General features: G+C 52.9%; 1 protein-coding gene and 2 pseudogenes across 1 annotated transcript in view; 2 read left to right on the plus strand and 1 right to left on the minus strand.

Moving 5' to 3' along the window:
• CHST8 (carbohydrate sulfotransferase 8) overlaps nucleotides 1–27,354 on the minus strand; it is a 131,587-nt gene that overhangs the window by 18,138 nt on the left and 86,095 nt on the right. The gene's annotated exons all lie outside the window — the stretch shown is intronic.
• Nucleotides 5,180–5,253, plus strand: LOC128598025 (uncharacterized; annotated as a pseudogene).
• LOC128598024 (uncharacterized) lies at nucleotides 5,501–5,604 on the plus strand (annotated as a pseudogene).

The raw sequence follows: 27,354 nt of genomic DNA on the forward strand, positions 1-27,354 counted from the left end.
CGGCTGCTGAGGGTCACAGGTGCTGTCACCTGGCTAACCCCAGGGCCCACCACGGCCTCTCCCCTCCCTTGAGGGTGGGCGGCTGGCGCCTGGGGCCCCGTGGGAGAAACATGGGGCTTTGTGAGGGAGGGGGGCTTTCACGCTTGTGGAAAACCAAACAGAATGTTTTATTTTGCTTTGCCTATTTTTTTCCTTTGGTCCCCTATGGGCAACCAATTAAGAGAATCAATAAGTTCTGGACCCTAGGTGGGAAAGTGGGCCACAGTGGTCTGGCTGCTGGTGGACGAATGTGCCTGGCTGTCTCTTCAGCCTTCAGGGATGGGGTTGGGGGGTTGCAGAGATGCTGGCCCAAGACACAGGGAGGTGCTAACTCTGGGGGGCTCTCCTCCAGGACAGCCCTCAGCTCCAGGAGGAGAATAAGCAAGGAACTGAGTCTGTCCCAGTGCTTGCCTTGACTGGTGGCCCTGAAGCCCCTGCTGAGGACACCTCGTTCTGAGCAAGTGGAGTGACTGAACTCAAGTGACAGGCCCCTGTCCGACACACACCCTCCCAACCTCACTGACCCAGCTCGAGGAGCCCTCCCCTGTCACAACCTCAGTGGCCCCTGTAACTTCATGCTGTTACCACCCCCTTCCTTGGGTTGCAGACCTCCTCGCCACTCCTCCTCAGTGACGCTCCCTCCCTTCCCAGGTCCCTTTTGGACCTGGGCCTTCTGGCCTGTGTTTGGTCCCCCAGTCCAGTGAGCTTCCTGGACTGGTCCTAGCCAGGGCTCCTGGCTTGCTAGAGGAAAGCACGTCGGCAGGACTCAGGTGATTCAGCGTGTGGACAGGTGAAGGGCAGGATTGTTTTAGGTCCCAGGTGCTGTGGATCAAACAGTGAGAACAGCCTGGCTTTGAGGGGGAAGCACAGCATTCCCCAGGTCCTTGTTGGGAGGGGGCATGGGACAAGGGCCCTCTTGCTGCTCCTGAGGGACACGGACTTCTCCATCCACAGGGGTGCCTTCCTCCCCCACCAGAACTCATTAGGAGCATGAATTCTGTTGTCACACCCAGTGGACAAGTGGTGGGGGGCAAGAGACTTGCCAAGCTGCCTCCACAAAAAGTCATGCCCGGGTGTGCCACTAAAAACAAATAATCTGGCACGGTGGCTCATGCCTGTAATCCTAGCACTCTGGGAGGCCGAGGTGGGTAGATCACTCGAGCTCAGGAGTTTAAGACCAGCTGGAGCAAGATTGAGACCCCTGTCTCTACTAAAAATAGGAAAATTAGCCGGGTGCTGTGGCAGTCCTGCCTATTTGGGAACCTGAGGCAAGAGGATCACTTGAGCCTAGGAGTTTGAGGTTGCTGTGAGCTATGATGCCACGGCACTCTACCCAGGGTGACAGAGTGAGATTCTCAAAAACAAAAACAACACCCCCCCCCAAACCTCTCAAAGCTTAAAAGTCTTCCTTAGAATTATTTTTCTTCATGAAACACTTCATTCATACAAAAGAAAGTATACGACGCATAATGCAGGCATTATGAAGAACAATAGAGTAGCACACACCCTGGATTCACCACCCAGCTTAAGAAGGAGAACTCTGTTCATATCACCGAAGCTCCCTCTTGAAGGTTTCCCTCCCCTTCTTACCAGGGGTGACTGTTACACAGAATTCCCTTCCCTTCTTAATTTTTTTTTTTTTGCATATGTTTATAGCCCTAAGCGACTTGTTACGTATTTTTACATGGTAGCTTAGAATCTGATGCAGCTGGGGTATTTACCCCACAGAAATTGGCAAATGCTACAGATCAGGGCTTTGTGTTCTGTCCCCCTAGAAAATGGCTTTCCCAGCATGTGAATGCTTATAGCTCACCTTCCTCGGGAAGGTGTCACCTTCTAGGAGCAGGGGCTCCTGTCCCCTGAGGTTGAGTCTCTGACTGAGGATGCAGCTGTGAGCTATTAGCAGACCACACAGCCCCGCAGCTGAAGTGGATCTGAGTGGGGCGCTGATAGCTTCTACCACAACAAGTTATAGCAAGGTCCAGACTAGAAGTGACCCCACAAATCTGCCCCTTTATTTTTTTTTTTTATTCTTATGGCTCCTAATATTTACAGGCTGTTCCCTGGAGTCAAACACATGCTTACTAGAGCTCTTCCCAACCTGAAATTATTTATGACTTGGCATTCAAGGTAGAAAAGCAATTTTCTCAAAACGTCTGATGTCATGATATATAGTCCATTTGACACGCACGTGCCAAAACCCACGGCTCCGCAGGTCTGTTCCTCCATCACCATCATCCTGAATTAAAAAGGAGAACTTGTGTTGCTTGGCAGGGTGCTAGCTCAAGGAACATCCAGAGAAAATGCCTAGAGCATCTCATGGAAAATAAATGCCTGGGAAGAAATAACAAAATGTACCAGTTCTTTGGCCTGCACACTGTTCCCCCGGGGTCTTTTGTCAAATGATGCTGGGGTGAAGTGACATCTGGCCTCCTGGTTCACGGAGCCTGATCTGCCACCTCAGGGCTGCCTGGCTGTGACAGGTCACACCTCCTACCTGGATGTCACTACAGAAGGCATGGCCTGTGTCCAGGTATGCCATGACAGTAAACTCAACAAACGCATCCAACAGGTGAAGGGATGAATGAACCACGGCGCGCCCACACAATGGAATATTCCTTCTCCACAAGAAGAAATACAAGATAGTACGGACGAGTGTCACAAACGTTACCCTCAGCAAAATCAGCCAGACGCAAACGAGTACATACTGTCCGATCTCACTCAGATACAATTCTAGGACAGGCCAAGCTAATCCCTAGTGATGGAATAAGATCAGTGGTCGCCTGGGGGTCGTGGGTGGGGAAGACAAGCAGGGGTGTGACGGAGTATTCCAGGGTGAAGGGATTTTCATATTTTGATGTTTTCATATGGTGATGGTATATATTAGTCAAAACTCATTTACAATGCATTTTCTTTTTTTTTTTTTTATTGTTGGGGATTCATTGAGGGTACAATAAGCCAGGTTACACTGATTGCAATTGTTAGGTAAAGTCCCTCTTGCAATCATGTCTTGCCCCCATAAAGTGTGACACACACCAAGGCCCCACCCACCTCCCTCCTTCCCTCTTTCTGTTCCCCCCCCATAACCATAATTGTCATTAATTGTCCTCATATCAAAATTGAGTACATAGGATTCATGCTTCTCCATTCTTGTGATGCTTTACTAAGAATAATGTCTTCCACGTCCATCCAGGTTAATACGAAGGATGTAAAGTCTCCATTTTTTTTAATGGCTGAATAGTATTCCATGGTATACATATACCACAGTTTGTTAATCCATTCCTGGGTTGGTGGGCATTTAGGCTGTTTCCACATTTTGGCGATTGTAAATTGAGCTGCAATAAACAGTCTAGTACAAGTGTCCTTATGATAAAAGGATTTCTTTCCTTCTGGGTAGATGCCCAGTAATGGGATTGCAGGATTGAATGGGAGGCCTAGCTTGAGTGCTTTGAGGTTTCTCCATGCTTCCTTCCAGAAAGGTTGTACTAGTTTGCAGTCCCACCAGCAGTGTAAAAGTGTTCCCTTCTCTCCACATCCACGCCAGCATCTGCAGTTTTGAGATTTTGTGATGTGGGCCATTCTCACTGGGGTTAGATGATATCTCAGGGTTGTTTTGATTTGCATTTCTCTAATATATAGAGATGATGAACATTTTTTCATGTGTTTGTTAGCCATTCGTCTGTCGTCTTTAGAGAAAGTTCTATTCATGTCTCTTGCCCATTGATATAAGGGATTGTTGGCTTTTTTCATGTGGATTAATTTGAGTTCTCTATAGATCCTAGTTATCAAGCTTTTGTTTGATTGAAAATATGCAAATATCCTTTCCCATTGTGAATGCACACGTTTTCTTGTTTATAAATTGCACCTCGAGTAAATTGAGAAATTACATGAACATACTTTAGCACTCTGAAGTGTCATGTTAAGAAAAACACACTTCAGTTTTGCAGAGATCTTGCTTGTGTAATAGAAACCAAATGGCAATACTTGGAAGAGAAAGGTTTTTATAAAACTGAAAAAGGAAAGTTAATTAAAGAATACCAGATACAATTAATTTTCAGTGATCTTCCAATAAGCAAAGTCATTTAGAAAAACTATCTCCCCATCCACTCCTTGTCCCATGTGGGATGGAGGGCCAGGTGAGCGGGGGCTGAGAGTTAGAGGTGAAGGCTGCAGGGAGGCTGGATCAGGGCAGCTCATGGCTGCGTCTCCCTCCAGAGAGGGCTGTTGGCTGGAGAAAGTCCCCTCACCTGAGGATGTACCTCTTTCCTGAGGGCTGCCTTTATCCAGTCTCCAGTTGATGTGCGGTAAAAACACCCAGCCATCTTGCCTCAATCCAGGCCGACTCTGTAGGGCCTTCCTGACCCTGGGTCTCCATGTGGAACTGGATGACTAAATCACACCTCAACTGTTCCCTGGACCCTCTCCTGCTTTCTTCCTTCCCCACATGCGCTGAGTCCAAGGCCCCCTGCCCCCTCCTGCAGTGTGCTTCCCACACGGCCCCCAAGACTGCTCCCCTGGGACCTGACAGCCAGTGCAGGAGCCAGGAGGAGAAGTCAGGGTTGAATCACCTGCTGACCAGACACCCAGGAGGACCCCAGTGTAGGAGGCACCTGTGGGAAATACTTTGGCGATAAGGGATTGGGGAAGGGATTTAACAACATTTAATACTATTTAACATCATTGGTCTCTCGTTAAAGAGCACGAGACAAGAACACCGACATGATGGCAAAGCGGTCTCCACACTTTATAGAAGTGATAGGAGAAGTTAGCCGGGGTTCCTCCTCTGGCTCCTCCTTTGGCTCCGCTTCTTGCTCGCAGGATGGCTGATCAGCGCTCCCCTCCCCTCTCAGTGAGCTGCTGAGATGCCCGCTCCTACTAATATTGACTGTGACTTCTAAGGTGCTTCGGCACCTGAGACCTGAATGAGACCCACCCCGAGTAAGCTGGCCCTGTGGCCTGCGTCCAGACAGTTGAGTGGGCTGGAGCTGGAGACCTAGCGTCCCGGCTCTGATAAGGCCCTGGGTTGGGGCCGGAGACACGGCGTCGTGGGCCCCAACACCCCAGACCTGGTGGCAGGTAGACAGCCCCTGCCAAGTGGCCAGAGGTGCTGATGCACCTGTTAAAATATGTCCTGGTGGTGGGGGTGTGCTCAGAACGAGGCTCCTCTGTTTAGAACACACCCAACAGGGGCCGGACGTGATGACTCCCACCTGTAATCCCAGCACTCTGGGAGGCCAAGGTGGGTGGATTACCTGAGCTCAGGAGTTCACGAGCAGCCTGAGCAAGAGTGAGACCCCGTCTCAAATGAAAATAGAAAAACTAGCCAGGCATCACAGTGGGCACCTGTAGTCCCAGCCACTGGGGAGGCTGAGATAAGAGGATTACTTGAGCCCAAGAGTTTAAGGTTGCTATGAGCTATGACACCATGGCACTCAACCGTAGGGTGACTGAGTGAGACTCTGTCTCAAAAAACAAAACAAAACACCATATGAAACAGGAATCTTGGGTCATTGTGATGAGGAGCACAAAATTTGGGACCTCCCTATGAACAATTTCTCTATATGTAAAGAATAAAAAAATTACAAAATGTATGCAGAAGGCACATGGGTGATCACTGTATAATCCTTTCAACTGGGCTGTATGTTTGAAAAATTGTCTAATAAAATATTGGAAATTAAAAAAAAACAAGTGTACTGGTGGTGAGCCAGGATGGCGTACCAGTGGCAGGAAATGGGGCACAAAAATGTATTTGAAAAGTTGAAGAATATGGGGAAAATAGTAATTGGGGGATGACAAAATCACCTGGCAACTATCTCTTTGGTAGCCTATAAAGAGACTGTCATCTTGTGCAGCAAGGGGACAAGTCCCAAGACTTAACGATGAAAGCAGCAGAGCTACAGAAGGTGAATTTTTAGCAATGGCAGGTGTATGTTGGAGAGGAAAGGGTACCCCAAGAAGCGAGATGGGGACTTGCAGGTCGATGCATGCTGGAATCTTGAATGCCCAGATTTTCCTGAACCCTCTGGGGTGCAGACGCATACCACCCTCTTCAATATAGGCGACTGGCCCTCTGGTAACTGAAGACACTGCAGGGGTCTCTGCCTGTACCTCCTTTCCGCTAGACCAATAACTACAGAGAAACCACAACAGAACCCAGCTGGGGAAGTGCTGGGGCAGAGAAGGAGCTGGGTGAGTATGCCTAGCCCTTGATGCTGAGGCTGGGTGAGCACATGGAACACCAGGTTGGATGAAGAGGAACCCGATGGGGGCGCATTCTCCTGGGATGCAGGATTTGACAGCACGGCAAGGACCCCAGAGGGCCGAGGGGGGGGGCGGGGGGGAGGGGGACATGCTGCTGGGATGGTTCTCAGAAACGTGGAAGAGGCAATGACCCACAGTAAATAAAGCAGCGATGACACACCGCCGTGACTGCTGGTGCAGATGGGCACAGTGGATAGTGCTACAGTGGACACATAGGAAAGGCTGGAAAACCCGTCACTGCCGATGCTTTGTGGGAGGGCCCAGAGGACACCCCCCCGCTTTCTAAAGCAACACGGAACATGTCGGTGAGAGAAGCTCTGGGGTGCCTCTCCTCTGCACGGCAGGCTTGAGTGCAGGCAAGGCCGATACAGCCCTGGACTCCTCCAGATCGATAGGATTGTAAAATAATAGAAACTGCAGGGTGGTGCTTAGCCATCGTCACCAAAGTGTGCACACTTAACCTGGTGGGCAGCAGTGTCAGCATGGCAGTTAAGGGGGGCTGACCTGCAGGGTGCAGGACGTGGTAACCGACTAGGATAATCGATATATACATTAGAAATCACGGACCGACAACCGGGAGGCTGAGGGCAGTGACCCCGTAAAAATCACAATATTTTGTCCAGTTTTCAGATCCAGAACTCAACGGCCAAAGGACAGATAGGGTCCCCGAGAACAGCATCTGACATCATGACAAGTACACACAGTAATGCTTCCTGTTTCCCCCAAAGTGAGCGACAGCAATTACAAGGACAGATGTACGCTCAGAGAAGGGAACACGCAAACACTTCTGGATTTTTGTTCAAGTTGACATCTACACTTGGCTGCTGGGGACCTGAAGTGTCACTGAGGCGCCCCGGGCCTGATGAGGGCGTGCAAGATGCCAGGAGGTGATGAATGGCCCAAGTCTGGTTCATGCTGGGTTCAAGGCTCCAGCCTGGTGACCATTTCTCCCCAGGCTCTGGAGGTGTAATCAGAATGGATATATAAGTACATTTGGCAAAAGCCCCATGTCCCTGACCTGTGGGGACCATCACAGTAGGGAAAGCCTAGTAGAAACCCTCAAAAGTGACCCTCTCCACTGAGTTCAGATATTAAATCAAAGGCAGCATCGCTTCCTGGGGCATGGTGGAGATTAGCGCTATTCTTTTTTTATCCATAGGACTCTGCTTGATAAGGGCCTTTTTAAAAGATCTAAAGTGGTTTGTTTTGGTCGTGGCTCAATGCCTGTAATCCTAGCACTTTGGGAGGTGGAAGAAGGCAGATTGATTGAGCTCAGGAGTTGGAGACCAGCCTGAGCAAGAGTGAGACCCTGACTTTACTAAAAATACAAAAACTAGCAGGTATTCTGGTAGGCACCTGTTGTCCCAGCTACTGGGGAGGCTAAGACAGGAGAATGGCTTGAGCCCAAGAGTTTGAGGTAGTTGTGAGCTATGATGCCACGACACTCAACCTGGTGCACAGAGTGAGACTCTGTCTCAATCAATCAACCAATCACCTAAAGAACACGGGGACAGATATCATCACCTCACCAGTGTGGAATTCACCCTTCTAGTCCTATAAAAGGCAATGGGTTCTAGCAGAATATTGCAAACCCCTATCATGTTGTAGCCAGAGCTGCAACCACTCTGTTGGTGGGGTATCTTTGCTGGAGAAGATTACGTGGCCTCAGATACGTGGTGTGGGGCCACTAGTCTGACAAATAGGTTGTTTTCCATCCCTGTCAAAACAGTATCAGAAACAATTCACATTGATTTGGGATGAACTGAAGACATTTATATTTTGCTCCAAAGTTATTTTAACTCTTCTCTGTCATAATATATTCCCAGTAAGCTTTCTGCACACAAATCTCTGCCCCAGAGTCTGCTTTCCCAGGGAACCCACGTGCAGCTGGCTGGAATGAAGTACAGGTTTACAGTCACAAGCCAACCTGGGTCAGGGGCTGGCGAGACTGAGGTTACAGGAAGAGCTGATTCAGGCAGGATCATTTAGGGGCTCAAGAGTATGATTGAAAGCAAGAGCCCAGGGCGGCGCCTGTGACTCAGTGAGTAGGGCGCTGGCCCCATATACTGAGGGTGGCCGGTTCAAACTCAGCCCCAGCCAAACTGCATCAACAACAAAAAAATAGCCGGGCATTGTGGTGGGCACCTGTAGTTCTAGCTACTCAGGAGGCTGAAGCAAGAGAATCACCTAAGCCCAAGAGCTGGAGGTTGCTGTGAGCTGTGATGCCATGGCACTCTATCAAGGGTGACAAGCCTTTTTTAAAAAAAAAAAAAAATACGAAAGCAAGAGCCCAGACTTTTGGGGTCTAAGCTAGATCAAGGCAGAGAAACTGGCTATTAGGTCACCAAAACCAGGCTGAGGGCTGGCACAGATATCTCTAATCCTGCCGTAGCAGCTCAGCCAACTAGGAGGCTGTTTTCAGGACCATGGACAGCCCCCAAATGTTATCCACCCCCACCACCTGACCTCACCAAATTCTCTGGGATAGGAGACCTCTCAAAATGTAAGATGTGAAGTTTGTCAACATCCTGGACAACAAAGATGAGGTCCTGGCCGTCCACATGATTAAATGAAGCGGCCACAACTGGGTCTCTACACCACCGACAGGTTCTCCCAACACAATGAGAAGCCAAGAATTGTACATAGACACGATGCCAGTTGCAGGGCCTAGTGCAAACAATATATGACTTATCTCTAGAGAGGTTCATTCTTTAGGGGGGGAAGGGAGGTAGGTGGGCACATAATGGCCTTTAAGGGTCTCCGAACCTCTTGAAACAGTCAAGTGTGCGTGCGCGTGTATGTATGTGTGTGAAAGAGAGAGAGCTGGGGAAGGGGGGAGAGAGAGACCCCCCCCCAAACATTAATACCCACTCCTCTGGACCTTTGGCTGAAAGTCAGTGTTGTGGTTTAATCACAGGGGTCTGAGCGTATGCCTTACCCTGCCAGTCTGGGTCTGTTTCAGAGGGATTCTCTTCTCCTAAGGGATATTGTTTCTGTTAATTCTCTAAAATGACCTAGTCCATTGAATGTCTTTGTCCCAGATCCAATTTCTCATGGCAGATGGCCACACAAACTGCAAGGCCCCCCAGAGACCAGGAAGGTCTCAGCCCAGCAGGTGCCCAGGCTGTGAACTCAGTCTGGCCTGGGGTTTTCACGGTCCACTCGGCAAATGGATGCCCACAGGCTTGTGAAAGGCCCTGGAGGTCACTGGAGAGGTACTCTCACCCTCAGGGGTTGGGACTTTCCACCAAGGGATCCCACAGCCCACAGGCGAGATACTTCTAGAAGGAGCTGCAGGACATATGCTTCTGTTTGAGTTTCTCCACTCAGGGTTCCTATAGCTCACTGGATGGTTCCAACACAGGCTCGTATTTATATCTAATTCTGAGATGAGTAACAGGCATCTATTAAAAACTGACTTAGGGGCTCAGTGCCTGTAGCTCAGCAGCTAGGGTGCCAGCCACCTACACCGGAGCTGGCAGGTTCGAACCCAGCTTGGGCCTGCCAACAACGACAACTGCAACCAAAAAATAGCCAGGCATTGTGGTGGGTGCCTGTAGTTCCAGCTACTTGGGAGGCTGAGGCAAGAGAATTGCTAAAGCCCAAGAGTTGGAGGTGGGTGTGAGCCGTGATGCCATAGCATTCTACCAAGGGTGACAGCTTGACAGTCTCAAGCTGTCTCAAGCTGAAAACCGACTTAGGGTTGGGCGTGGTGGCTCACGCCTGTAATTCTAGCACTTGGGAGGCCGAGGCAGGTGGATTGCCTGAGTTCACCCGTTCAAGAGCAAGAGCGAGACCCCACCTCTAAAAATAGCCGGGCGTTGTGGCGGGTGCCTGTAGTCCCAGCTACTTGGGAGGCTGGGGTAAGAGAATCACTCAAGCCCTAGAGTTTGAGGTTGTTGTGAGCTGTGATGCCATGGTACTCTACTGAGGGTGACAAAGTAAGACTCTGTCTCAAAAAACAACAACAACAAAAAACTGACTTAAATACTAGGTTAAAGTATTAACTACATACTTTCTTTTAAAAGGTATTACAGAGAGAATCACGAGGAAGTTGCCAGGCTCCCTGTCCTCACTCTGCCTCTAAGAGTTGCCATCTCTAACCACGCCGGCCTGAAGCATCGGGGCCTTTTGTGTTAGGTGACACTTTCCGGGATGTGGGTTTATCTGGTTCTTTATAGCACCTTCGTTCGTCTGTCAGACCTCATCAGATTCTCTGACCATCTCTTTTTGGCTCTGGGTGACCCCGATTGCAGAGGAGAGAGATCTCATTCTCAACTCTTACCTAAGCATTCAAGAGACATTAGATAGAAATTAAAAAGTGTTTCTGGGGTGGCGCCTGTGGCTCAAGGAGTAGGGCGCCGGTCCCATATGCTGGAGGTGGTGGGTTCAAACCCAGCCCCAGCCAAAAACCACACACACACACACACAAAAAGTGTTTCTGTAAAAAACTAGTAAGTACCTGTGAATTCTTGGGAAAGATGTTTTATGGCTGATGAAATGAGCCTTGAACTCCGTGCAGTGCCAGAGCAGGTACGCAGTCACACCCCCATGCATTCACAACTCTAAGTACCATGAGAGTAAATGAGTGACTTAATTTCTATTTATCAATCAGCTCTGAGCACACAGGATAAACCAACAGCGTAATGTGGGATGAACAGCTGCAAACACTGTGTAGGATCTCGAAGGGCCATCAGATCCTCAGGGAGGCAGGCAGGTGGCCGCGTGACCCTGCTGGAAGCGGGGCTGGGGGGCATAGGGTTGGGGGGAGGGACAGTTTCCTGCTCCCCTGACTCCTGAGGGACGGGTGACACTGGGTTGGGGGAGTGACTTTATCTGCTGGTTAACACTCCCCCTTCCAGAGGTGGAGAGAAGAATCAAATCAGGCTGGGAGCAGAATGGGACAGAAATTAGGTAGTTGGAACTAACAAAAATGAGACTCAATCTCCATGGATTTGATTTTTTCCTCTCTCTCCCCCTCTCAGGGCTCAAGGAGAGTCGTTAGGAAAACCTCGTAACTTCATGCAGTGAAGGGGTTCCTGAAGGAGGGCAAGGTTGGGGTGGGATTGTTTCCCACACCAGGGAGCCCTCCTGGGAGGCAGGGTCCTCACAGCCTTCGTCTTGGCAATTTGCTCTCCTCCCACCATCTCCCTCCCCAGCCAGGGAACAGCTGAAGCACTTGCTAAAGAACTTTCCCTCTAAATGTCAAAAGAGAACTAATATTGACACCAGAATAATAGCACAGTAATCCTGACTGGCTTCTGCTTCATTTAGACTCAATTACTCTTTGCTTCTGAGAGGACTGAAGTTTTGAAGTAATAGGGGAATGTGTTTAATTACTCCCTGCTCTGCTCAGGGCCAACTGGTTTGCAGCGTTTTTGCTGCAAGCCCAGGGATGGGGCGGGGGTGGTGGTGGTGGTGGTGGCTCCAAATGACTGCAGATTCATCACTGAAGGACAAGACTCCTCTAGCTTCCACAGTTGGTCCATTTTCCCAATTAATGTCTCCATGAAGGGCAGAGATCAAATGCTGCGAAAATTTCCCAGGCAAACGTTCCCAGGGCCTTTTAACTTGGCCAGTCCGTGACCCTGTCCTCTCACACAGGCTGAGGGTGAACGGGGGTGGGGGGTGTGAGTCACAGAATCCCCAGATCTGCCCTGGGAGGTTTTGAGCCGTCAGAGAATATGATGTATTTATCTAGCAGAATGTTCTAGCTGCATGTCATATCCTCATCAAGAATGGGAAAAGGGTAATTGGATTTAAATGTCAAGATGTTCCCAGAGTAGGGTGGAAGGCACATATCTATTTTCTCAGCTGCAGTTTTTTTTTTCCCTGTCTTATGATAATGAAAACTGCAACTACTTGTTGCCGAACATGACAGGAGATAAATGCTGAGTCACAGCCTGGGGGCCTGGGGAGCGGCTATCAGATGCAGAGGCAGTGCACCTGGTGGCCACGGGAAGAGGGACAAGTCTTCAGTCACTCAGCAGGCAGGGGAGAGTCAGTGGGCTGGTGGTGGGAAACTTCAGAAGGCTCTGGGGGGTGGAGGAGATTCCAGGGGAAGAGCTGGCCAGGACTCCCATCTGGGGAGGACAGCCACACTTTGGGGAGATGTGCCAAGTCCCAAAAGTCCCTGGGGACATACCCATCTGGGACTTCTGTCCTGAGGCCTTTTTCTGGATTTGGAAAAGCTGACCATCAGGACCTAATAGCATGAGGAGGTAGAGGTCACCACCACTTGTCTCAGCTCCAAACATGGCCATGGTGAGCCCTTACCACTCCCTGGTCACCAGCACAGCTAATTTCCCCTACTAGGGACAGCTCGGGATGCATGTTCCAGTGGCCCTGTCCCTGGGTGTGGAATGACAATGATATACCACATATTCTTTCATGTACCTTGGGAACCGGGCTGTGGACTGAGTCCTACATGGCCACAGACCTCCGACTTCTGCAGCACAGGGTAGAGGGGCAGGAGTGGTGGCCAGGGTGTGGTGTCTGCTGGTGCTAGAAAATCTCTTCGAGAACTAGAAGGGAGTCTGGACAGGACATGTCCTGGCTGCCCCCAAAGACGCAGGACCCTGCTCACACACATTCATCTGCCAGGTGACCGTCACCCAGGGGGCCTAGCAGGAGCAGGGGCTGGACGAGGCTTGCAGCCTGGGCTCAAGCAGCCTCTCCTCGGGGCCTTGGAAGAGCCCACAAAGGGATTCCTTCTCTGTAGATGTGAAGTCACTGTTTTCTGGGGAGCACAATGTTAGTCTAACAAAATGGCCAGGTGCAAATGGGACAGGGCATGGCCAGCAGGGGAGCTTTCTATGCGCCTGCACTTCCCTTCTGATCAGGAGGGTCTAGGCGATCCCTGGAGGACCCTGATATGCACACACAGGTAAGGACCTCTGCTTAGACTAGGCCCCCAGTTGCTGAACAGGGGCGGGGGCTGGAAGGGCCTAGAGGGGGCTGGAAGGCTGGAGAGTAGAGTCCAGAGGACACCCGTAGGGGCCCAGTCATGCTCCAGGCCAGTTACAAACTCTGGGGAGATTAACTCCTGGCTAGTCTTCCACTGCCAGCTCCCAAAACACCTCGCCTTGGAGGTACACCCCAGCCCCCAGCTTGTCCCCCAGCTTCCTTCCTTGCTCTAAGTCTTGGTTCAGTAAGCACCGTAGACAGGGATAAGAATGAAGGCATGCCGTTCAGCCTGGACACAGAGCACGGGACACAGGCCCACCAGCCAGGAATTCCAGGGGGCTGCCTCTGCTCGGACAGAGTCAGAGGACAGAGGGTGTGTGACAAGGGGGTGAGGCAAGAGGCTGGAGTCCCACTCACTCCCCGAGACTGTCTCTGTCACTACAAATTCTTGGCACTGATGGGCTGAGGCCACCCTGGGCCCCTCAGCTGAGAGTCCCCTTGGGAAGGAAGGACCCTGCTGGGTGGTGAGATGGTGAAGTGCACATCTTTGATTAGACAGACATGGAGGGATGCAACTCCACTTTCAGGACCTAGCGATCCTCTGGTGGAAGGTGGGGAACGTGGTTTGATGTGGCTGCTGTGGGGAGTGAAGTGGGGGTGGGGCGCAGGGCCTTCCAGTGGCCCTTGGGGTGAGGAGTTAGAAGTGGCTAGAGGCAGACACTGTTCCCCCTCACACCCACAATCTCATGCTGCCAGAGGCTTGAGCTCAATTGCTTACTCTGTGAGGATTTTTAAGTGTCATTCCCATGCGTCCCTCCCTCCCAGCGGTGCCCCTGACTCCCCCACTGCAGCAAGGTGCAGCCTCCATGGGTGGGAGGCCGGGAGCCAGCAGGGAGACAGCAGTAGCTGCCCCCACCTCCATCTCTCCCAGCCAGGCTGTTTCCAGGGATTGTCTTTGTCTCTGCCAATAGCTGGGATTTTCTGATCAAAAGCCAGGCCTGGCCCTGCTGCCTGCCAACAAACACATGTCTTTAAAAGGGTCCTCCTCCTCCGCCTCCTCCCCTGGGCCAGGGACTTCCCTGCCTGACATTTGCTACAGCTTCTGGTCTTGCTTGGGGCTGTGGAGGGGACCCTCTGGGAGATGTTGCAGGGACCAAGCTAGGGAGGAGATATAGTTGCCAACTATATCTCTCCCTATATCACTCCCACCGACCCTGCGGGGTCTTCACCCATTCCCCATGCCAGGAAGGACCTCAAGTTAAGTCAGAGCTTCTGAGGTGCTGTGCTGGGCATAGTGGGAGGGGGAGGCTCTGGGGCCAGGAAGACGGGGCCCTACTCCCCACAGACCCTTCTCCCAGAGTCCCTCCTGCTGTGGGCACTGAGCAAGTTGCTCTCCCTCCTTGCTCTCCCTCACCAAGTTCTGGCATTTGGGGTGACAACGGAAGAACATTCTCCTGGGACTCAGAAGCCTCCAGTCTGGCCTGGCTAGTTGCCACCCTGTTCCTTCATCTCTACTCTGCCTGAGGGCAGCACCCCTATGTCATGCCACGTGGGTCCCCACCACTACCTGCTCGTAGAGAAAGGAATCTTGCCTTGGAGAATCATAAGATCAAGGACTGAGACTTTACTTTGAGCCCCTTGAGAGTGGTGCTCCTAGATGTCAGGTGTGGCCCACATAGGAAGTTCCAGCTCTTCTGGAGCTGAAGCTAGAACCAGCAAGGATTTATCTGTTATACTCCATCTTGTGCAGAGATGGTTCAGGATGGCATAGAAGACGTGACAGAATAAATTAGAAGTGGGCCTGACAGGCGAAAACAGACACACACAAAACAACAACAACAACAACAACAACAACAAAAACAACAAGGGGATAATAAAATGGATCCAGAAGTAAGTCTGAAAGTTGATGGGCTGTGGGATAATCAAGAATACGTCTTGTCTTTGTTTGTTCTGGACACAGAGCTTCAAAGACTTTGGAATTTCCAGAGTGATAGTAGTGTCTCGTTATGCTACTGACAGGTCTCCTGCTGGGGCCCTACAGAGCTTCTAGATGGATAGGGGCTGGTCACCAGAAAGTCCACCCACCTGAACAGAGGAGCAGAAGGTCGTTGGAGACTGAGTTCAATCAATAGTCATATCAATGAAACACCAATATGCAATGCACTCCCAATAAAATCTCTGGACACGGAGGCTCGGAGGAGCTGCTGGTTGAACTCCCTGATCTGCCGGGAGGGTGTCACGCTCTGAGTGCACAGGGGAAGAAGATGAACATTCTATGTGCAGGACTCTCCCAGGCCGCGCCCTGTGGGTACCTTTTCTGATAAAACTGTGACTGTAAGTATAGCAGCACTCTCCCCAGTTCTTTGAGCCATTATAATGAAGTCTTCAAACTGAGGGGGTCCTAGGAATACCTAAATTTGTAGCCGGTTCATCAGTAGTTCAGGTGGCCTGGGGACACTGCCACTCCCCACAGCTGGTGTCTGAAGTAAGTTCAGTCTCGTGGAGGACTCTGCCCTTAACTGCGGCGTCTAATGCTAACTCCAGGTGGTTCATGTCAAAACTGCATTGTGGTATAGCCCAGTCGGGAGCAGAACAGATCATGGGCTCATACATTAGGCATGAGCCGCCCAATGGCTGGTACAGAACAATGATTCTTGGTACAAGGACTAGACAAGAGGATCTCCTGAGTGACAGGCAAATGTGTGTGACCTCATCCTGAAAGTAAGGGCGATCATGAGCCTCAGGGGGCTGCTTCTCAGGGCTTCAGAAGAAAGAGGCAGCGTTGCAGGCAGCTCTCAGCAGCACTCACAGTGCTAAGCTCATGTGGCGGCAGACCTGGCTGGTTTGAAGTGGAGGCTCAGCCATCCCAGCACGGGGATTAAGGAATTCCCCTCCCCCTGAACCTCAATCTCTGCCTGTGTAGATGGAGACATTGAGACAGGCTCTCGTATTCCTCTGAGGCTGTGAGCTTCAGCTGGAAATGGGGTTGTTAGAAGCCTCGGCCTGCAAGAGAACAGAGCATCCTCACGCCTCTTCTCCACTCACCCCCTCAGGGTAAGTGCAGAGAATCTGGCCACACACTCCTGCAAGGCCCTGGGCTCCTCCGGGAGAACTTGAACCTTGTCTCCCCAGCCATTGTTGCTCACACATGAAGACAAATGAAGCCGTATTCCATGAACGGAAATGGGCAGAGGCACACACCAGACTCTAAGAGCAGGCCATTGTGGATCTGAGAAAATGCGTGAGCTGAACGTGGTCCCTATATTATTATCCCATTTGATTTTCATGATGCCCCTGGAAGTAGGCTCTGTTATTCACCTTACATCTACCTTACAGAAAGGGAAACTAGTTTTGGCGAAGAAAAGTTTCTCCCAGGCTGGGCATGGTGGTTCATGCCTGTCATCCTAGCACTCTGGGAGGCCAAGATGGGTAGATTGCTTGAGCTCAGGGGTTTGAGACCAGCCTGAGGAAGAGAGATACCTCATTTCTAAAAGAAAAATAGCTATGTGTTGTGACAGGTGCCTGTAGTCCCAACTACTTGGGAGACTGAGGCAAGGGGATCGTTCCAGCCCAAGAGTTTGAGGCTGTAACACAGAACACAGCCACAGTGATGAGGTGTCACTTCTGAGGCTAAGTTACAAAGACACTGTGACTTCTGTCTTGTTTCCATTTCTTGCTTCCTTGCTCCAAAAGAAGTCAGCTCCCATGCTATGGACTGTGCCATATAGAGGACCATGTGGTTAGGAACAGAGGGAATTCTGTGGCCAAGAACTTCAGAGGAACAAAATTCTACCAATAGCCACACGGCTGAGCTGGGAAACAGATCTCCACGGTTGAGCCTTCTCATGAGACTGCACCCTGTTTCCTTCCAGTGAATTTCCCTCTAGTCCACTGAGGCCTGGAGCTATTGGGATCCCCAAATTTCAGAGCATTCTGGTGCACAGTAGAGGAGGGCCCATCTCCCCTCTGTCCCATACCTGCTGGATACCAGCAGACCAGCTTGTATTTCTCAATATATGCTCAATGCTCTTCTTGCGTATTCTGAGCTTGTCCACAGAGAGTGGGGCCAGAGGCTGGATTAGAGCCCTGTGTGAGCTCACTTCTGTCCCTAGAACCAAGTCTCCCTCCCCGGGCAAGCTTGCCTTGTGTTGTCTCCCCAGATGGTCCCAGCTCCTCTGGCTCCGGGCTCACAGATAACTCAGGGAAGCTAGAAGGGTGGGGTCTGCCTCCCTCCCTCCCTTTCTTGCTCTGAGCTCCCCCACACCTGTCTCTCCTCAGCACCTCTCCTCTGAGTGTGTGTGGCTCACTTCCCCGTGGGCTGGGAGTCTGTTGAGGGCAGGTGCATAGCTGGGTGCCTGGGGCCAGTTGAGGGATGTTGATCAAACCAAACCTCGGTACCAGGGGACTCCAGGAATTCTCTCCTAGGAGTCTGTGAGGCCCTTGGGGCCTGGTTACAGGAGGTTGGGCTGAATGTGCTCTGTCTTCTTTGCCTGGCATCAGCTGGCACTATGTCCCCACCCCACCCCTTTCTTTGATCCAGCAGCAAAGACATCCATCCAAAGACTAAGAGACATCCATTGTTGAGGGGTGTGATGTGTAGTTCTAGGCAGAGCCAAGACGAGAAGCAGCTGCTCCCCAGGGGGATGAGGGCACACCCAGTTCACAGAAGCCACCCCCAAGGCAGCATCTGCATACAGCCACATCGAGGACACGAACACCACCCCTCGCCCAAGCCTGACCTAGGAGAGAATTTTAAACTAGATGGGGCTGTGTGAATTATCCTGAATTTGTCCAAGAAATCACGAGCTGGACCAAATCTACCAGAAAGAGTAGCTAAATAAATAGTCTGATGTGGGGCAGGCTAGGGGGTCTCAACTGAAAAAATTACATCTATGCTGGAAATAAAGAGAGGTCATCCTGCTCTTCCAGCTTTTGTGTGGATAGCCCACAGGTGTGGCCGTGAACTTGTCATGAGAGCAAAGGTGCTTGCTGGACCCACAGACTGTGCCCACCACAGTACTAGTACTCTGGGAGGCACCACAGTACTAGTCCCATCTCGGTGCAGCGGCCACCCACGGCCTGCCTGTGGTCCTCTGGAGCACGTCCTGGGGCTGGGCCAGAGGAGAGCTCCTGCTTGAGGCTGGGCGCCCAGCTGAGCAGGCATAGGGAGTGGGGTGCAGGGAAGAGGGCGCCAGAAGAGAAGGCATACAGGTTTCCGCAAACAGCAGAGGCTGGCCTGGAACGCAGCCACCAGCCTGCTACTGCGAGAGGCTTCTCCAGGGAGCGGCCTCACTTGGCACCTGGTCACGGTAATTACTGCTGAACTTTAAAGTCTAACGTGGCAAAACCGCAAATATTTAACATGTGCTCCTCCTCCCGGGGGGCCTGGAGGAAACAAGAGCAAATGGCCAGATTCACAACCTGAACTCCCAAGTCTGTTCACAAAACAGATTAATGAAGAAGCCGATCGCAAGGAGATGTGCAGTCCCCACCCCCGGGAAAGCAACGGGTCCAGTCCTCAGCCCTGCCTGGCTGGGGCGGGCTCTGGGCGTCCCCATGGCCCGCTCTGGGACGCTGTGGCACACACGTGTACACGGACGGTGTGTGCATGTATGTGCACAGCCATGGGCTGTCAGGGCTCTGGAGCACACAGATGTAGGCCCACACCTCAGGTCTTCAAACCACACGCGTGGGGTTTCCTTGAGTGGTGCTGAAAGCCACCACGGGAGTCTGGGTTAACACAGGGCCTGTCCTCTCTGTCCATCCTAAGCCCTGCGGATGGAGGATTAAAGGTACCAAGATTTTTATCCCTGGCAGGGACTTGGGGTCAGCCTGGGAGCAGGGGTGGGAGAAGATCCTGACTGTGGGACACATATGGGGAAAGCTGGACAGATCCCAAGCCGGTAGGACCTGGTACACAGCTGGTGGGCCCTGTCCCCTGCCCAGCCCACACCATACCTCCTGGTCCTGGCTGCAAAACACAATCATCTCGAGAGGTCAGTGGCCCGAGTCTGTTCAGTATACAGAGGCCTCAAGACAGACGCACATCACCTCAGACCCCAGCTCTCCCAGGAACACAAGAAGTTCCCCGCTGCACTGGGCAATAACCTTCCTGCCCATCCCAGCTGCTTTTCTGCACCAGAGGGGACAGGACCACCTCTAGGCCAGAGCCCTGAGTAGCCCCATGCTCAGTGTCCCCAGTGGGCAAGTCCAGCTCGGCTCAGGACACCAGCCATCTAGACCCAGGGCCAGGTCTGGGCTCTAAGGCCACTCTAACCTGAGGCTCAGGTTAGAGCGACCATGACCAGACCAGGAGAAGCAGGGAGCAGGGAATGTGCAGCCAGAGCCGAGAGCCCGCCCAAAGCTGAAGTCTCCAGGCTTGTTCTCACCTTCATAGCTTGTCCCCAGCTCTGTGCTGAAACCCCTGCAGTCCCAGTCTGATGGGGGGCAGGGGAGAGCCCTGGAGGGGGGGAGAGTCACGGGACAGTAATGTCTCCTGATTGCATGCAGGTGGGACACACGGGTGAAGGCAGAAGACTCACCCCTTTTTACCAGTGAGGAGAGGGGTCCACTCAGCTCCCAGCAGAGCAGGCAGAAGAGACGCTGCTGCCTCCCAGGCCACACAGAGGGCCCAGCGGGGGCCCTGGCCACTGCAGTGACCCAGAGGCTCTGCCGTGGGGTTTTAATTTTCACCTTTCACAAATTTCATTACTAGGGATTTCAGATTTGAAAGATTAGGACTGCAGGCTGGGCTCTCAGAGTGAGGGTCTGGGAGGGGCCCACGGCAGCAGGTTCAGGATGGCCTTGGGGGTGCCCCTGGGGGGGTGTAGGGCATGTGAGCCTGGGCCAAAGGGAGATGTCCTTCCTGGCAGGACCTCTTAACCCGATCTAGAGTTTGTGACCTAAAGAGCCACAGACACAGAGCCTTAGTTGCGCTCCCAGAGTCACACACAGCCACACGGCTCTGAGACACCCACACACACAGGTGCACACGTGCACCCACAGCGAGGTCGTCTGCTCATGTTAGACACTTCCTAGAGCTCCAGGTGATTCCTGCTTCCTGCTTCTGCACATCTGCAGGGTCCCTCCTCCAGGGATCTACCTTTGAGGCAGCAGCAGCCTGGCCCCTAGCTGGGGTGTGCCCAGGTGTCCCCTCTGGGTCACAGCCCATCCCTGGACCAGCCCCTACCATGGCCAGGGAGAGAGGGGTCTGCTGGGCACCTCCCTGGGTCAAAAGCAAGCCTCTCTGTGCCAGCTGGCTTGGGACTTGCAGCAGGCCCTCCTTTCCCGCTGACCCATTTCTGCCCTGGGGGCTCTGAGGGTGGGGAGGAAAGAGAAGGCCGGGAAGGAGAGAAGGGCCAGGGGTCTGGGCCTTCACCCCTCTCCAGGGCCATCCCTGACAGATGGGCTCCAGCAGCATTGTCTGGGCCTGCTGCACACAGCGGGGGAGGGGCATCCTCAAGGCTGCAGACGCACATTTTAAGGTGTCTTCAATTATTCATGGAGACTTGGAAGAGCTGCCTGCCTGCCATGAGCAGCCCCGCAGCCATACTTTGCAGGAGGACGGCTTGAGGCTCCTCTGGCTGTGCCCGACAAAGCGTCCTCATCTAAGAAAGGGAGCACCGCTGGGAATGCGAGGCCCCCCCATGCTGTACCTGACCCAAGGGTGGGGGCCTGACCAGCACCTTCCCCTTCTTCTGAGAGCCTGCATGGGACCAGGGGACAGTGGAGGTGCCAGGCCCCGTGCCTAGGGCACTACTACCTGTGGGGCAGGGTCTGTCTTCATGTGGTGGGCAACTGTGGAGGAGACAGACTGGGCTGGCAACCCCTGGAGCCTGCTCAGGAGGCACGTGGCCAGGGCCCAGGGTCATCCAAAGCCTGAGGCCAGAGCAGCTGCCCTTGGCTGCCTCATAGTGGCACCAGCACCCACTTGGGGCTGGGGGCACTGAGGAGCCAGGCCCAGTGTCCTGTAGGCTGAGCCCATTAGCTCCTGGGACAACAGACTCCACCCCAGGAGGAAAGCACCCATATTTGGTCCTGCCCGCCCAGCCTCTCCATTCCCATCTACATCGGCATCTTTCTCTCCATGAAGCCATCCCTTCCCACGCTCAGCACCTGCAGTTTGGATAGGGTGACACCACACACACTAGGAGGGGCATGTGATCCAGTTAAATCAACCGCCTTAGTTTGTCTTCTAGCTATAGGAATCGGCTCCAGCATGGTCAGGTGACAAACCTAGGGTGACACTGAGGGTCCAGAGAAGCCAGGGCCACTCCGTGGGGAAAGGCTGCCTGGGACCGAAGCCTGCAAGGAGAACAGAGGAATAGAGAAGGAATAGGGAAACTGCGTTCTAAAGACACCGAGATAGTACCTAGATACAGCCCTACCTGATGCTGTCACTTGCCATTGAAATGTTCCCATCCAACCCCCCCTTCTCCCCAGAATGTCTTCTTCTGATGTGCACAAGCTTTCTCCAGCAGGAAGGGGGATGGCAGGTAATCACAGGGTTCCCACCATCATGCCTCCCTTCCAGGCACCAGCCAAGAGGGGGTGACAATGTGATGTCCCAGGGCAGGGCAGGCTGTGGGGCATCCCCATATCTTGGAGAGAGGACTTGGAGGTAGGCAAGGGGGACATAGTCAGTGGTGTGTACAGCAGCACCCTGATGGTGAAGCCAGGCCCCCCAGCCCCCCGACACCTTCCTGTAGACGCACATGCACGCAGATAGAGAGACGTGTGCGTGACACACTCACGGGAATACTGCCAGGCACACAGACATCCACATGCACACGCAGACACTCATCTATGCACTCACGGGCATGTACATTCCACCTCCAGGCACGCACGCACATACAGACTGTCACACTCACAGGCACGTGTGTGCTCTCGAGCCCAGGGTGTGCACAATTCCCGCTGAGCCCCCTGCTCTGTGCAGGGTCATGTGTAGGCAGCGGGAATGTGAGGCTGGAGCCTGGGGCTCCTCAGGGAGCGGGGCTGAGGAGCTTCTGACGTTGCTGCTTCATCTCCAGCAGGCCTCAGAGCAGAGTGTGCTGTCTCCGGAAGGGTGAACACCAGGTGACAAATGATTAGCTGTCACTCAGCACTTGACACATGCAGACTGCCTTCTCCCCTCACTCTCAGCGCAGGCCTGACATGCTATTGATCCACTTAGGGTATTCGGATCAGCAGCTGCACGGCAGAGCCAGGGCAAGCTGAAGAGCATCAGCTGGGAAGGAAGGAGGCACGTCAGGGTGAGGGGCCGGGGGCTGCTGCTGCTGCTGCTGCAGCTCCCTGAGACCCTCGCTGGGCCAGCAGTTATGCTTGTGATAGGGAGCTGATTCTCCCAAGAAACCTCATCTCTAGCCACATACCCTCCGGGCTGGGGTTACCGACTGTGAATGCCCAGGCCAGGGAAGCGGGGAACAAGGAGGTGAAAAAAGCAGAGCCAGCGTGCAACCTGGTGACAAGGCCACAGGAAAACTGGATGTGAGAGATTCCAGAGATGTTGTTAAGTTCTCTCCCTGTTGTCTGAGAGAGTTTAGTGCATACCAGAGGCTATGGCTTCAGTCTACCAATAAACCTTTGCTGAATTCCCCTCACTTCCTTCTTTCTTTTTTTTTTTTTTTCTTTTTTGGCCGGGGCTGGGTTTGAACCCGCCACCTTCGGCATATGGGACCGGCGCTCTACCCCTTTGAGCCACAGGCGCCGCCCATTTCCTTCTTTCTTATACTACAATTACCTATCCAGCCATCCAACTATCCACTCATCATCCATCCACATGTCTCATTCATCTATCTGTTCATCCATCCATATCCATCCATCTGTATATACATCTATCTATCCATCTACCCACTCATCCACCCACCCATCCATCCATCCATATGTCTCATTCATCTGTCTGTTCATCCATCCATCCATCCATCCACCCACTCATCCATTCATCCCTCCATCTGCCCATTTACCCACCCATCCATTCATCCATCCATCCTTCAATTCATTCATCTGTATATCCACCCATCGACCCACCCACTCACTCAACTATTCACCCATCCATCTGTCCATCTTCCCTTTCATTCACTCAACAGATATTTACTAAGCACCTAGCATGTGCGAGGCTCTGCACCCATTGTGGTGATGAGAGATGGGAAGGTGTCTGAGGGTGGACAGAGACAGGAAGAGATCTGAGCTTTGTTGGGTCGGATGCCCAATCTCAGAGGACCCAGAGGGACAGAGAAAACTGAGGCCAGCCTAGGTCATGAGCTGGCTCAGGACGCCCTCTGCCGGCGTAAAGGCAAACACACACTGCAGGAGCCAGGGTTGACCTGGAACCTTGAAACAATGGAGCTCCCAGAGAAGGTTCCCAGAGAGGACTACCCTTCCTGTCGGGGCCTGTCACCTCTCAAAAAGGGGTTCCTTATGACTGTGTGAACTTTGGGTTTTCTGTTTCTACAGCCCAGGCAGATATGGGACAAATGGCCTTGAACCTGGAGATGGCCACAGGTGCAGGCTAAGAACAGGCAGGGTGACTCAGGCCAGACCACATGCAGCCTCCCCAGCCTGGGCCAGGTCTGCAGACCACGCCTCCTGCATCCAGGTCAGGTGAGTCTGGTGACCACTCTGCTTTCAGCAATGACAGGCATGGCTCCCACTGATGGGCCCTCTCCCAGCTCCCAGGCGAGGCTGACCACTGCAGGGGAAAGGAACTGAGGGGTGGGTTAGGATAGGGGAGTGGGCCCTGCCCTGCCTGGTCCCAGTGCTCATGCCATTGCCTGTCTAGCTCCACCTCCTGAGGCCTCATGGCTCTGGAGTAAAGAAGTCCCCCAGCTCCCATCACTGTGCCTGCCGAGATCCCCAGGAGCCCCCTGAAGGAAAGAGTGCAGGTGCCAGGGTTGGGAGAGAAGCTGCAGCCGGGAGACAGTGGCCAGCCAATAGAGTTTGTGTAGGGCGTGGGTGTGTGCATGTATGTGTGTGTATGTGGGGTGTACATATATGGTGTGGTATGTGTGTGTCCATGTGTGGTGTGTGAGGTGCATGTGTATGTGGGTGTTAGTGTGTGTAGTCTGTGTATGTGGAGTGCACGTGTTTGGTGTGCTGTGTGCAGGTTTGTCTGTGTGTGGCATGTGCACCTGTCAGGCTCAGACAGTCTCTCCAGTCCCTTCCCGATGTACCAGGAGCCTGCCATGTCCTCCCTTTGGGTTTCTGGGGAAGAAGCCCCTCACCTGGCAGGAGGGAGCCACCTCACAGAAGAGGACTGTGTCACCTCCCGGAGTGCAACCTGCAGAAAGAACAGACCCGGTGCTCTCCCATGGGGAAACTGGAGCCCCAGGGCCTTCTTGGTGGCCCGAGGCCTCCCCATGTTCATCTAGTAGCTGACACATGGGGTGTGCGGATGCCGCAGGCACTGTCACAGAGGCCAGGGGCAGCCAGCCTCCCTGGCTGGCTCGAGAGCTGCTTGTGGGGGACAAAGGAGTGTCACGTGACATGCTCGAGTGGAAAGCTCATGCCTGCTGCAAATGGTTCAGGCCCAAGTGCATGAGATTATCTTTTTTAACTACGAGAAAGTCACTCCAGGTTCCCGTGCTACTGAGGTGACAGCCAGGCTTGTCGGTATTTAGCCCCATCCTCCTCTCCAGGGTCCTGTGAAGCTCCCAGGCCTGGACACCCTGGGTGTCTGGGGAGACCCTCTGCCTCTGTCATCTCTGGTCATTGCAGGTGGGTGGAAAGTCCAGCTGTGAGACTGCAGTCCTGTCTCCCCCGTGTCCCCCGTCCTGTCTCTCAGGTTGCCACCCTACTGGGCTTGATGCCCGCCACCCAAGTGACACTTTTCTTTTCCTGAGCTCAGGCAAACTCCGTGTCCTCTGAGGTTTGGACATCACATCTTTTTGACCTTTTTCAAAGCCAGCCCCCACCCCCACACTGCGCATGCTCGCTTTTCCCACGCACATTCAGGTTTTCTCACAGACATCGCACCTGAGGACTCAGCAGGGACACAGAGACCTGGAGACATGCAAGTGGAACGAACACAGATCGCTGCTGCAAATGATATAACTGTCAGCCCCTCACTGTCTGCCCCAACCAGGCCTCCCCCTCTGCCCCGGGGAGGAGTCAGGCCCTGGGCTGCTCCGATCCCACCTCCCTGGCACAGGCCGCCCCCACCCGACCCACCCCCGGCTGACAGAAGGTATTTGCTTTATATCAAGGGAAGTGTAAACGTTTTAAAAAACATTTTAGCAGCTTCAGCAACAGTTTGGAAAACACATTTTAATTTGGAGGTGGCAGACGCCTGCCTGGTCTCTGGCTGTAGAGTGTCACACCTATGACATCACCAGCCGGGGGTGGGCTGGGGAGAGGACGTTGGGCGGGTCCTGGCCCCTGGGAGCCCACGCTGGGGTGGAAGCCGTGGATTGAGCCAGACCCCAGGCCCTGCAGAGCAACACCTGGGAGCCTCCTTGCTTCTGTCTCTCTGGCACATGTGCAGGCCCTGGTACAGCCTCTGTCTCTCCCTCCTCAGCCCTCGTGGTGGTGGCCTCTTCCCACAGGATCCAGCAGGGCCCAGAGAGCTCACGGCCAGCCTGGGCTGAGTGGACTCAGCGCCCTCCTCCGCAGGCTGCAGCTCTGACCTCTCGGTGGGGAAGCTTCTGGACAAACACTGCAGACTGAACACACCCACGTATCTCATCTTCCTCCCAAGATCCCAGTATAACGACAGCGAAGGAATGAGCCAGAGAGAGGCCCATGGTAACAGAGAGAACCGAGGGGACAGGGGCAGATGCCAGATTCCAACGTGTCTTTGGAAGATGGAAAGTGGAAGGGGTGGGTGGGTAGCAGATTCCACAGGATAAGGGGACATGCTAGCCCAGCCTGCAGGGGCATGCGTGGGAGACCGATCTGCCCCCCCAGAATCCAAAAAGATGGGGGACTTGGCAGTACGAACACAGGCAGATGGCCGGGGTGAGGGGTGGGTTTGCAAATCTAGCAGCCAGGCAACCTTCCCAGCTCCACCCCAGGCAGGTTTACCTGCAATGGGACTGCAGGGCGCTGGCACTCCAGGCTGGGAGGAGGGGCAGGAGAGCACTGAAATAAGAGGATTAATCTGGAGCCTTCAGAGGGAGGAGGCAGATCCCCGGCTCCCTCCCCGTCCTGCACACTGGGGGAGTCTCTGCCAGGATGAAGACTGCAAGTCTGTTGGTTATGGGGTGAGTGTGTCTCCTCCAAATCCATGTTGAATCCCTTACCCAGAGTACCTCTGAATGTGACCATAAAGAGGGTCTTTGTAGAGGTAACTAAGTTAAAATATGGTTATTGGTGAAGACCGTGGTGACTGAAATAACTGATGTGTTTATAAGAAGAGGAACGTCTGACGCCGAAGGGATAAAAGCAGAGTGTGAAGACACAGAGAGAAATGGCTCCCACAGGCCAAGGGTCTCTGCACAGAATAAACCAATCCTGGGCGGCGCCTGTACCTCAGTGGGTAGGGAGCCGGCCCCATATACCGAGGGTGGAGGGTTCAAACCCGGCCCCGGCCAAACTGCAACAAAAAAATAGCTGGGCGTTGTGGCGGGTGCCTGTAGTCCCAGCTACTCAAGAGGCTGAGGCAAGAGAATCTCCTAAGCCCAGGAGTTGGAGGTTGCTGTGATGCCATGGCACTCTACCGAGGGCAATAAAGTGAGACTCCATTTCTACAAAAAATAAAAAATAAAAAGAAGAAGAAGAAACCAGTCCTACTAACACCTTGACCTCAGACTTTCTCTAGGACTCTGAGGAAATACATTCCTGTGATTTAAGCCACCCAGTCTGTTGATGCTTTATATGGCAGTCCTAGCAGACTTGGATAGCTGACTCCTCACCCAATACCTTAAAGGCCTGTCCCCCTATTTTACATCAAACAATCAGGCATCTCAACTATGGCTGGGTGACTAAGGGTCACCAAGCACCCAAGGACAGCCTCCAACGCAGGGGGGATCCAAAGAGGCAAACAGAAAAAAAGATGTCCTCAGAAGAAACAGAAATAATTTCTGTCAAAAGACCCAGAAAGATTTTGCACCCATAGTCTCAGCTTCTCCAGAGCCTGAGGCATGAGAATTGCTGGTGCCTAGGACTTCAACTCTAGTCTGGGCAACATAGCAAGACCCTGTCTCTTAAAAAAAG

This window comes from Nycticebus coucang, chromosome 10 (genome assembly GCF_027406575.1).
Source record: "Nycticebus coucang isolate mNycCou1 chromosome 10, mNycCou1.pri, whole genome shotgun sequence".
Lineage (NCBI taxonomy): Eukaryota > Metazoa > Chordata > Mammalia > Primates > Lorisidae > Nycticebus > Nycticebus coucang.